At 46.7% G+C, this 13,066-nt stretch overlaps 1 long non-coding RNA gene and 1 other non-coding gene across 7 annotated transcripts in view; one reads left to right on the forward strand and one right to left on the reverse strand.

Annotated features, from left to right (window-relative positions):
* Positions 1-13,066, forward strand: part of LOC125758113 (uncharacterized) — a 56,820-nt gene that overhangs the window by 32,081 nt on the left and 11,673 nt on the right. The window lies entirely within an intron of this gene.
* Trnas-gcu (transfer RNA serine (anticodon GCU)) lies at positions 9,806-9,887 on the reverse strand. Its single transcript has one exon. It is a non-coding gene; the product is annotated as a tRNA-Ser (tRNA).

Raw genomic sequence — 13,066 nt, forward strand, 5'->3', positions numbered from 1 at the left:
TATCCCCACTGGTTCTCATCTGAACTTATCAGTGCACTGAAGCATAAAGATCACGCACACAGGAAATCTAAATGTTCTCCATCCAGCGAGTGGAAGGAAGAGTTCAGCTTTTTTCGAACTCTCTCTAAACGCCTATATAAACGGGATCATAGTTCGTACATTCAATTCTTAGAAAAAAGCGCCTCTGACAGGCCGGCTGAGTTTTGGAAGTATGTGCGTAAACGGTCTAGCAAAAGCGGAGAGTCCTTCAGACTACTAGACTCAAATGGGGTAGAAGTGCATGCCGTCGCTGACTGTTTTGCCACACATTTCTCATCCGTTTATAAGGCCTCAGACTCCAGCACTGATATCAGACAACAGCCCAAGGCAGTTAGCTCATCCAGTGCTTTGTCGCTGGATGAAAATCTTATCAGCGAATGCATTAAGCGCTTAAAACCATCCTTATCATGTGGCCCAGATGGCATCCCCTCCGCCATACTAAAAGCATATGGTACTATATTTGTCCCAGTACTGACTACGATATTTAATAACTGCCTGGACACTTCCACATTTCCTAGCATGTGGAAAACTGCTCGTGTTTTCCCAGTATTTAAGTCGGGCTCTAAGACAGATGTTTCTAATTATCGCCCGATTTCTCTACTATGTGCCACATCAAAGATCTTCGAACTGGCTCTTCACAAAATATTGTCTTTTAGTGTGAAAAACTCACTGATTCCAAATCAACATGGTTTTCTTGCTGGCCGCTCAACTACCACAAATCTTGCTAGTTTCATGACGCAGATCTCCACACCTATTTCTCAGAGAGGACAGGTTGACGTAATCTACTGTGACCTGAGCAAGGCTTTTGACGTAGTCAGCCACACACTGATTATGGTTAAACTTGCGAACTTTGACGTCGATTGTCGATTGTGAATCTCTTGCACAGCTATCTGCTCAATAGATCTTGTTATGTTGCCGTAAATGGCCAAACCTCTTCTTTGTATAAAGTGACTAGTGGGGTCCCTCAAGGGTCGGTATTAGGCCCACTCCTATTTTTAATTTACGTTAATGATGTTTCTTTTGCCATTCGTAATTCTTCTTTCCTCTTGTATGCCGATGACATCAAGATATTTAAGGAAATTCATTCAGTTAACGACTGTCGCTTGTTGCAGTCAGATTTGTGTTCTTTTTCCGAATGGTGCAACGGCAATAACCTTTCTCTAAATACCGCAAAGACAAAATTCATGTCTATCACTCGCAAAACATCTAGCGTGTCATTTCAATACTTTGTCAATTCTGTGCCGTTATGCAAGGTTTATGAAATCAGTGATCTTGGTGTTGTTGTTGACAGCGCGTTAAACTTTTCTTCTCACGTTAAGCGTGCTGCTATGCGGGGCCTTCGTTCTCTCGGATGTGTTTGTAGAATATCTCGAGAATTCAGGTCTCCCATGGCCCTACACAAATTGTACACGGCAATATGTCTTCCGCAACTTGAGTATGCGTCCGTGATATGGAATGGCATTGCTCAATCCAGCGGTAACACCATTGAACGAGTTCAGAAAAAATTCCTCAGCATATATAACCATCGCTTTGCTAAAAATGACTCTGGATCTCGTTCAAATACTGCTGAGTCATTATCACTGCCATCACTTCACTGCCGACGAAATCGTTCTGATCTCTTATTTCTCTACAAGCTAGTCCACGGTTTCATATCCTGCCCTGTACTTCTCAATTGTGTTAATTTTCGAATTCCGCGTAAGTTAACCAGAGAGAACAGACCGTTTCATGTACCCGCCTGCTTCTTCCAACACTCTACCGTTCACAGAATACAAAGTCTTTATAATATTAATTTTCTTGATCTTGACGTTTTTCATAGTCCACAATCACTGTTTTTATCCGAGCTTTGCACTGTTTTGACATAGTATGGCACAGTGTACAAAGTCTTCCCTTCTCCGTCTTTCCGCATAGTTGTATATGTGCAATCTAATTTTTTATTCCCCTTCAATATTTCTCATATTGTCTTATTTTACTCCTCCCCTTTAGTGTTCATTTCTCTTTGTCTACGTGTTTTTGCTCTTTTTATTTCTGAAGACTGTCTGTATTGTATTGTTTATTTTTATTGATTTTATTTTTGCGTGCGCCTGCACAAAGACCTCACGGTTGTTCCTGGGCACGTTAAATAAATGATTGATTGATTGATTGATTGATTGATTGATTGATTGATTGATTGATTGATTGATTGATTATTATTATTACTAACACTTGGTCATTGTGCGACCACGCAGGCGGTGGAAGAAAAGTGGAACATAAGATACCTGATCTTCGAGGGCGTGTACGTGGTTGTTCGGAACGCGGGCGTTCGAATACCGAACGTTGGCAGGTGATTGACTAGACGGCGCCCAAGTTCCCAACAAAGCCAAAGGCACAGCACGCGCGGTGATCTGCAGCGCGGCAACGCTCCATGGCCTCGGGATGGTCGATTCACTTTTTTAATCGCTTAACGATTAATCATTAACCGGCTTAGCGATTAATCACTATAGATGCAGGTTTCTTTCTTCGATTAATCTGCATATTTCGCATCCACTTTTAGAAAGGTTGAAACAAAGGTTATGCTCATGGACGACCCTAGTTGTTTTGTTGTTCAAAAAAGCACGAAAGACACAAGAGCGTAACAATTTAATTGATAAGTTTAACTGGCGCTAATGACTATTGAAGGGATAAACAAAAACTTGGAGGAAGCATCACCTTCGAGGTCAAGAGCAGAACGCGACAAGCGTAATTCAGGTCCCACTCGCATCCCCTTCTCAATCGCTAGCCTGGCGTCGCTTCTCAGCGGAAACCGTACGGCAAGGAAGCGTATGTCTGTGCGCGTAACATATTGGCTTTTTCAGGGCTATCCTAGATTGCCTACTGCGGTAGATTTGCGAAGTGCCCACTACGCGTCCGTAAGGCAACACGCGCACCCGCACAGCTGCACACTTTGTTGATGCCTTGCTATTAATGATGATCAAATATACCTGTGCGCTTTGTAACTGGTGGGTCTTTAAACTCACCACTCGTTGCGCAATGCACGTGCTTTGACGCCTGGAGCGATTCTACGCTTCTGCAACGCAATAGTACATGCGTTAAGGAGACTCCTCCCACTAGACGACATTCATATAGTGTTTTTTTTAAACAGTTTCCAGCACCACCGTGGCTCTGTGGTAGAACACTAGCTTGCCACGCAGGAGTACTGGGTTCGTTTCACACTCGAACCGCAGATTTTTAGATGCCAAGCATCTTATAGCGGAGTTCAAACCGGTGGTGGTGGGGGTGGTGGTGGTGGTGGTGTGCGGCGTGACCACCCTTACTGCGCGTGCCCATACCCTCTCCACACAACCCCTCTCCACTCCCCCATCCCTCCCCCTCTCCACTTCCCTTCTCTCCTCTTCCTGTCCCCTCTTCCTCTAAAACGCGGGCTAGACATGCCGAAATTCTCTCCTGCGCAACGCCGCGATGAGCGCCAGCGCATGCCCGTCCCCTCCCCCTCTCTCTCCTCTCCTACGCTACCCCCTTCAAGCGCTCCTGTCGACCGCGTTCCCCGCTCGCCCTGCGGGAATTAGCGGCCAGTCTAGAGGGAAGACAAGACGCGTGTTGCGTTCTTCTTCGCGTTCCACGACGCGAGGTCGGTAGCATGCCCAACGAACGCCAACGGAACGCGATCGTGCAAGTGCTCCGGCTTCGCACCGTTTCGTGGTCCCCTTTAGTGGGAAATGGTGTAATTTTTTATTATTTATTTATTTGTATCTTTCTCGAATTCTGGCTCATGGAGAACGCTGATTTTTCGCTCACAACCAAATTTCTGTGAAACGAGCTCTTAAACGCTATCGCGTTAACATATGGTACCAAACCAAACCAGACAAAGGCGATGAAGGAGCCTTGAAGAGATCAAAAAAATTTTCGAACAAAGACTATTGCTGAAAAGCTGCAGAAAATGGAATACCGCTATACGCCGGAATAAGTTCGTGCATATCTTGAAGTTTAGCGCAAACAAACGCCGCAGGAAGGTGTAAAATACAAGGACACAGCACTGTGGCATTCTCGCGTTTACTGTTCTCCTGTGTTGTTCCTTTGCGGCAAACCTCAAGCTATACAGTACCGAATAATCTATAGCCCACCAGTCTGCTTTGTTGAAATTGTTGAGTGACACAGCAGCAAGATACAAGAAATAAGAAAAAGAAAAGACAAAAAAGAACCCTATTGAAAGGTGATGTGCGGTTTCTTCTCTCTTTACAGGGGTTATGAGCCCCCCTTTCCTACACAATTGATGAAAGGGCAAGGTGGCTTGTTGTTAGAATTAAGGCATTGGTTATCACCCAAATAACGGTGCTAGCGTTCAAGTGTGGTCGTGCCGAATCAAACGCCTCTGCCAATTACATGTCATTTACATGGTCTGTAGAAAAGAGCACGGGGTTCGAGAAACCGAACCTCACCTCACTTGCCGCAGGCAGGGACCGAACCTGCAGCCTTCGAATAACGCATCCGATGCTCTACCAATTGAGCTATACGGCGTCGGTCATCCTCCCGTCCACTTAATCGGGATACCTGTGCATTTAAAACTTGGGAGTGTTAATCAGCGCCGTTCGTAGCCATGACGGCGAGGGTGGAACACTGTTTTCTGCCTGCTGGCGTCACGTAGCACGTGATCTTTTAACGAGCTGGCAGCTGACCAATAATCCCACGCATACCACCGGAAGGCATGAAGTCTGCCACAACAATACTCTTGCCATGAATGAACGAAAGAAAAGGAATTTTAAGGGCTCGTTTTCCTTTGTTAGACACAACAATAATGAGAGAGAGGGATAGAGATTTATTATGACAGAAAAGCTGAGAGGTCGGCCTGAATAAATTTTCTGACCTGCTACTCAGCGTTAGGAGAGGGGAGGGGATGGGAAAGAGAGGATAGAAAGTGTTGATATGGTTTAGGGTGAAGGTGGTGATGAAAGAAAGCCTTGTACGTTTTACAGTATCTTGTCTACGAGTTTTGTCTGGCGCAGGAACTTGTTCAGAACTTTCAGAATACTGCGCTGGTGACGAGGTAGAGGTCCCAACAGAACATTATCCTATACTTCATTCTTGAAAAACTTCAACAAGGTGGTGGCCATCGATTTTATTTGTATGGTATATCGCGGGCAGACGCACAAGAGGTGTTCAGTGGTCTCAGGAGTGCCACATACCTCGCAGTTCAGACTCTCAGGACAGCCGAAATGATGTGGGTAGTGATGAGTGAACGCCACACTATAGTCGTAATCTATGCAGTAAGCTTGTATTGCACCTTTTCATGGTTGACGGTATTTTAACGTGCATGTCTGGGTCGAGCTTGTGAAGACGGCGGTCACGATGACTTGCTAAAGTCATCGTGATCGCCATGTCCATCGGTTTGCTGTTCAAATGAACTCGGTGCAACGCTTCTTCCCATTAATATCGTGGTGGGACAAGACCAATCTGTCGGGTCTGCCCAGAAGTAGCGACGGCTATAGGCTCCGTGCAGACGTAACTCCGCTCGGCGTCCCTAGCGGCAAGAAGCGCAGATTTGGCGGGATGCTCTGACGCGCTCGCAATGTGGTGAAGTCGAGGTACTATGCCTTTTACGATGACTACATTTTTCGTGCTTCTTGTGCTGGGCTAGTGACCAGAGCGACGGTACGTCCGCGTTATCAACGCGATCAGTCAGCAGCAGGTGGTGGACGATAAGAATAATATAGCATACAACATTGCTCCGCGATTGCACCCCTGCTCGCTCCACGCTCCCGCTGTGACGGCGCGAGGTATTTTCGCGGGCAGTTCGTTTTGTGCCGGTTCCGCTGTTCGTAGGAGTGTTGAACTCCAGGGATAATTGCTGCATTGTTGGTTGCAATAACCCCTAAAGGAATTCTCTGGGCACGCGTTTTTACCGGTTTCCATTTAGAGAATATGAACGGAATCGGCGTGAACGGTGGATCGCACTCGTTCGACGCCAAAAGTGAGTTTTGTAAATAGATGGGGTTTTTTCTTTCTGGAGTTGCATTTGCCCGTGATTGTTGATCTGCCGAGCAACACCTCTTCCACGAAGCCGTGAACGTGCCCCGCTTCGAGGAGGTCCCTGCCCTTCTCCAGGTTACCTCCTCGGAGGAAACTATATCACGTAGCTCTCTGTATCCAAACGTAATAATAATTGGCACGCTTTGCAGTGCCATGGCATAAAACACGAGCCACGACGACGAACTCGGCTGCACTGATTACGTCAGCGCGGTGAATGCAGCGCCGTGGCCGTTCGATGGAAAGCGTTTTTTTCATTCAGTGGCCGTGACAGTGCAATTGCTGGTATCGCCAGTTTCAAGCTGCCGCGTTAGCCCGAGGGTGATAAGCTGTGATTGTTTAGTGAGCGAGGAGGCCCGCGTTATACATGCGCAGTTTCGCTCAACGGGCTCGTCACCTCCGTTGTCTTCCGCCAGCTCATGCATTTTATGTTGTCGCGTTCGCCTCAGGATACACGAGGTCTGGCGAAAAGAAGCACCCGCGCTAACGCTACGTTCTCGGACAGCTGCTAACAATTTGACGTCTTTTGGAAGCGAACGGGAAAGGAAACGCCTCAAGCGAATCACCAAAGCACGGCGCAGGGGCTTGCCGCCGCCTGCGTTGTCTGCTCCCTTATCCCGCCAGATCTGCTGCCGCGGCCGCTTTGGCGCTGGAGGCAGCGCGCGACTGTGGCGGTTCCTAACGTATGCACGGTGCCCATTGTATGCATGTGTCCAATGGTTACGACCGAATTTGCGAAGTTTTCTGTCGGCGCGGGCGGCCGATCGCGCAAGACATGGCGCCCTGGCTTTTTACTTGCATCGGTGGCATCTGCTGTCCTTGATATGCGCACGGCCGTACGTATACACATAAAATTTGCACTTGTCATTTATATACCCTAGGGGAGGCATCTCGTCTAAAAAATCACGCCATATCCACGAAGTGAATGGTGATTGAGGAGCTGGCTTGGAGATAATCGGGTAAATCGTGAATGATCCGTACAATTCTTCTACTGTAATATAAAGACGTCACACGTTGTTATAGTAGCGAATGTGGTCAGGTTGTTGTGGAACCACAAGCGGTCGCAGACCTTGCAGCTGTGGCCGAACGTGTGGTCGAGGAAATCGCGCTTGAAGCGTGTGTCGGCGCCACCAACTTCAGGTAGCGACCGCTTTCGGCGCTTGGCCGCTGCATTCCGCACCCGTACCTCTTCGAGGTTCTGTTGCCGCCGCTTCCGCACTGATTCGGCTTCGCTGGCTTGTATCTCGGGGTCCGCACGACGCTGAGGTCTCTGCGGCCTCGCGAGCTCTCACCGCAGGGTGCTCCCTTGCGAGCCCTTCGCTGTTGTTGTTGGTGTATCCTCTGCCGTATGCCTCATACCCACCCCGGGGCTACGCTGCCTTGTCTTCTTCGTTCATGTTATTAGTATCGAAGCGCACTGCTGGAGTGAAGCGAGCGCCGCATGCTACAGTTGGCTATGCTATATGTGGTTTTGCCTGCGTTAATATCATCATCAAGGCGCTCGAAGAGCAAGAGAAACAAGAGTTTTGTTTCGCACGAGCGTGCGCAAGTTACAGTTGGCTATGCTATATGTGGTTTCGCCTGCATTAATATCATCATCAAGGCGCTCGAAGCACAAAAGGAAGAAGACTTCTCTTTCGCGCGAGCTGCGCCTATAGCGGTCGCATCTGGAAGTAAGGTTACGCTTACGGCGCGGGACTTTGCCCCAACTTAAGAACCCGGAGAGCCAGCTCCTAAAGTAAAAAATTCGAAAGATCCCACGGGTTGTGGGAATCATTTCATGCGAAGCAGTCAGCGAGTACTTCTATGCTGTATATTATGGCCTTGAGTCAAGCGTTACGAGGTGGATCGACGTGTTCGTGTAAGTGTAGTAGCTTTGTGCACATCGTGGGCTTACAACACTGGCGACGTAACGTCAGCCCTCACGTTAGAGTACATACGTCAGTATTATGGAAAATAAGTGCACTTTATGGCGCAATCATGTGAATATCATACGTAACTTTCGTTAATGTATTCCTCCGGGGTCGAGGAATGCTTCAATATAGCTTGCTGAATCATAGGATTACAAGTGTAATGTTTATTAGACTGCTATAAAGCGGAGGCAACACTGGAACCACATACGTTAATCTGATATGAGGCCTGTATCGAAGGAGTACATATGTAGTGTTTATTGCTTTCTTGTAGCATTAGATAGCCAGCACCACAACCACAATTGACGTTGCACCGACATCACGCCTGCATAGGGTGTTTTTCCAAGCCAGTTTATACACTTGGCAGGGCTCTGCGGTAAAATACCCGATTGCCACGCAGAATGCTTGGGTTCTATTACTGCTGTGATGATAATTCTTATTCTTTCCATCCATCGGGTCAACGCTGCCGATGTCAGTTTTTCTTAACGCTCTCGCATTTAAATTACCAATGTCTGTTCTCGCCGTTACTGGGTAGATATAAACTGTCAATCACCTGTGACGCATACCCGTACACCACGGCCCGTGGTGAACGGGTATGTGCCACATTTGTCTGGAAGAAAGGGTTTGACGACGTACGCGGCAGGATTTTCACGTTATTCGTGTCATGACCCGACAGGAATATTCGTCAAATCCTCTTACCTTCCCATGCCAATTTTGGTCTACACCACGTTAAATAGGTGATCATTAGAGCACCTAGACGTAGGCGGTTAGATAGATAGATAGATAGATAGATAGATAGATAGATAGATAGATAGATAGATAGATAGATAGATAGATAGATAGATAGATAGATAGATAGATAGATAGATAGATAGATAGATAGATAGATAGATAGATAGATAGATAGATAGATAGATAGATAGATAGATAGATAGATAGATAGATAGAAACGCTCGAAGTGCCAAAGGTTCGCTAAGAAATGCTTCGCATTTAAAATACCTGGGCTATTTTTCTTTCATATCATTTCGGGTGCAATTTGTGGTTGTCCTGGCGCACAGCGCAGAGGCCAACACCCTTTTTTTTATTTTGTTAGTTGTGCCTGCTGCGAGTTTCAATCGCTCCCTGTTTTATAATTAAAGGCGCTTTCTCCCTTACGAAGCACTTCCAATTATTTACCCTCAACTAAGTAAAACACGCACGCGCACGCACGCACGCGCACGCACGCACGCACGCACACACACAGACACACACACACACACACACACATAGCGGTGCAGTACCGGTGCGGCGTAAGCTGACGTGCTAATCGTACATTTATCTGTTTCCTTCGCCTTGGCAGACTGCCTGCATATATTTGAGAAGACGGAACTTGTGCAACATACTACACAAGTCAGAAAACACTTGAGCGTTCCGACGTTCCACGAAGCCACATCGAGGCACGCAACTACGAATGGAAAACCATTCTCAAAGTTGCGGTGCCTTGTTAGTTGATATGTCCCTTTCGAGAAAGAAACTTGATAAAACGCTGCAAAGATTAGCTTGCCAGCGTTGCCTGCCTGATGTGAACGCACGAAGACGGGTGAAAGGTTATACCGCAGCTGGTTTCGCCCGCTCTAATCTTTTCACGGCAAACGGGTTCTCGACCCCCCAATTGCGGCCGCATTGCGATGACGTCTGAATAAAAACGAGTGTATACGGTACTGCAAGTAACGATCGTCTACCAAGTCGTCGCTAACTCCCATAAAAAGGAGGAAACAAGCAATTGATAGATCGCACGCTTATCTATCTTGTCTATCTTATCTAGCTTCGTGGTGGGTCGCGGAAAACAAAAAAAAAAACGTGCCGGAGAAAAAAAATTACGACAAAGATGGGATTCGAACACACGCGGGCAGAGGCCAATGGATTAGCAGTCCATCGCCTTAACCTCTCGGCCACCTCGTCACACAGTTCGCAGGGCTTTGCAGCTGCATCTTGAGCGCGTCGAGAAATAAAATTATGGCCATAAATAGGTTGGTTTATTTTGGCCGCGATCAATCATGTATGTCGTGTTGCTGCACAACACGACATACATTCAGCTTCTGAGCTACATTATGTATAGAGTTTCAGAAGAAGCTTACGGGCTATTCGGTTAGGAATGTGAATAAAACAGCCACAGTGAAGAACATTATATTTATTCTAACGTCTCGACGTGTGTGTGTGTGTATGTATGTATGTATGTATGTACGTACGTATGTATGTATGTATGTATGTATGTATGTATGTATGTATGTATGTATGTATGTATGTATGTATGTATGTATGTATGTATGTATGTATGTATGTATGTATGTGAGCGCTCGCATCGCAATTAGGTAACAGTTCAAAAGCATATGATCAAAGGGGACCTGCAAAACTCTTCTAAGTAACCACCAAATGGCTTCAGTAAGTTAGGGCGAGTTCGTGCCTAAGTTTGCTATACATGTTATTTCTGGCGCAATGCTTGAAACATGAAGGACTCGGAAAAGCGGACAAGGAATGGCGCTCATCTGTCTCTTTTCCCTGTTCTTCATGTTTCAAGCATTGCGTCAGAAATAACATGTATAGCAAACTTGGGCACCAACTCGCCCAGGAACAAGTTCTTCTAGAGTTCATTTAATGAAGCCATTCTGGGGTTACTTGGAAAACTGTTGCAGGTCCCGTTTGAGCATATGCTTTTGAACTGTTAGCTAATAGCGATTCGAGCGCTCACATACATACATACATACATACATACATACATACATACATACATACATACATACATACATACATACATACATACATACATACATACATACATACATACATACATACATACATACATACATACATACATACATACATACATGTTGACATGCCACACCCCCCCTAGAAAAAAATATTTCTGGCTACGCCACTGGTTAAAGGCACATCACATCATATGTATCCCTACAACTATTTCCGAAAAAAACTGGGAGTTCTCTTTATTTTATTAAGGCGAAGCCTTAGATGCCCCATTAAACGCGAAAATGTACCGTCGGCGGAGTCGGCGTCCCTCGAAGGCGGCGTCAACACGATTGATGCAAAAAATCATCATCACGACCTCACAGATCACCACAATTTGTTACGCCACTATGACGTCACATGATGGAGTCACCACATGACATAGTCCCTTGGTCAAAGGTGGGCCCATCATGGAAGCAGTGCAAAACCATGTGTGGGGAAGAAAGCTTCCGGAAAGAGGCGTGAAAGGATCAATGTGTCGACTGAGAAAAAAAAATGGCTTTCGCCTTCGAGTCGTCTTAGGCGAATGCCGAGGGGACCTTGTGATTCTTGCGAAAGAAATTATATGGACGCTGTCGCCGGGTCCTTGCCGTCGCCTTCATCTTCCGTATAAAGTCTAAATCGACAACATCGCCCCGTGCATCGCGTGTCCTATGCGTGTTTTTAAGCGCCCGAGCTCCGGTGACGAACGCGGCTGAAGCAGAGAAGAAACTAGCCGGCCATCTCCGTCACACGAAGGGCGCATGCAAAAACACCGCCTCGCGTGCGAGGCATGCCGTCGACGGCTGCTCGAACTTTCATCAAAAATGCTCTGTCGCGAGAACTGCCGCGCGTGCTATCACGACAAGCATCAGCAGACGCCTCGTATATCCTTGTACGATCTGTACTTTCGCCACTTCGCGTTGAGACGACAGACAGCAAGAAAACCGCTTCGCTCGCTAAAACGGCCATATTGCCTTACACCTTTCGTAAAGTTAAGCGAGATCCGACACAAAAAGAGTTAGCAGCTAGCCTTACTTCGTATAACATTCCAGTTTGTTGCTATTGCATTCATTGCATGGCCCTTGCGGTGAAACTGATTTTTTTCTATTACACAAAATTCTTAAATTCTTAAAAACAGCCTGTGAGAGATAACATACTTGTAGTTGCCCAGCTCGATTACTCCAAGTGGCGGAAACGAATAGCACGAGCTTTGAAAAACTTGGGATATTTAAGAAATATTTATTGACCGCAATGATCCGCAACGCCATCTCAACTCGTGATGACGGTTGTCAAAGTGAGGACGGCTGGAACGACCTCAAAACACACTTTCGTCGATTCCTGCGTGACGAGAGGTGCTGCCAGTCATTAATTCGGCTGAGGTTGGAAACAAGACGCAGTAAAGGCTCGTTCACACCAGCGACTAGCAACGGTCGCGCGACCGTTTGCGACTGGCGGTCAAAAAGCAACTCAAAGCGACCGATGTTCACACCTGCGTGCGACCTATATGCGTCGACATATAGAATTCATGTCTGCTCGTATACACCTTGCATTGCCGTTGCCCCGTAAAATAGGCTGACGTCCCGTTCCCGCGCATCTGATTGGTTCAGAGGTTTGCGACTGCGGTCGCGCGACTAAAAATCGAGCAGCGACCGACTGAGCCAAAGCAGTCGCTTTGCGACCAAAACGGCCATTTGCGACCGCTGGCGACCAGTCGCTTTGCGACTAACTTAGTCGCGTGACCGCTGCTAGTCGCCGGTGTGAACGGGCCTTAAGAGGCATTACCCGGAGAAGGTTGCGGCTGGTTGTTCGAAGCAACTCTTTGGACTTGTATGTTCAGTGGCAACTGTTTTTCACCGGTCTGCCTGGAAAACAAAACATGTAACGCAATCAGTCTATTTTGACGACTGCCAAATAACTGTCGTGCAGACCGTACAGTAATTGTTGCACCATACTGCACGTCATGTCGGTGAGTCTACCGAGTTATATTTGTGGTCGCATGGTTATGTGCAGTCTAGTTTGTTGAGAAGATGTGTTTGGCTATGTGCTTGATTAGAGTGTGACGTCATCTTGGACGTCAACTTCTCGTTCTATCTACGGCATTTTATTATTATGTGCGACAGACGTTGCTACTTCCTCATTTATGGGGACAGTTACTACACTGAGTTGTAACATGAACTTCGCTGCTTCAGAATCCGCAAGCTGTGCGCTGTTACGTGTTCCTAAGTAATTATGAATAAAATAATGTGAACACAAACAGATATATTTGACAGCTGGTATAGACGGAGTAGTGCCATGATAAAGTGTAAATATTCGAGAATGCAGTAGAGTGTTTACCACAATCCCACTGTCTAAACACA

This window comes from Rhipicephalus sanguineus, chromosome 1 (genome assembly GCF_013339695.2).
Source record: "Rhipicephalus sanguineus isolate Rsan-2018 chromosome 1, BIME_Rsan_1.4, whole genome shotgun sequence".
Taxonomy (NCBI): Eukaryota; Metazoa; Arthropoda; class Arachnida; order Ixodida; family Ixodidae; genus Rhipicephalus; species Rhipicephalus sanguineus.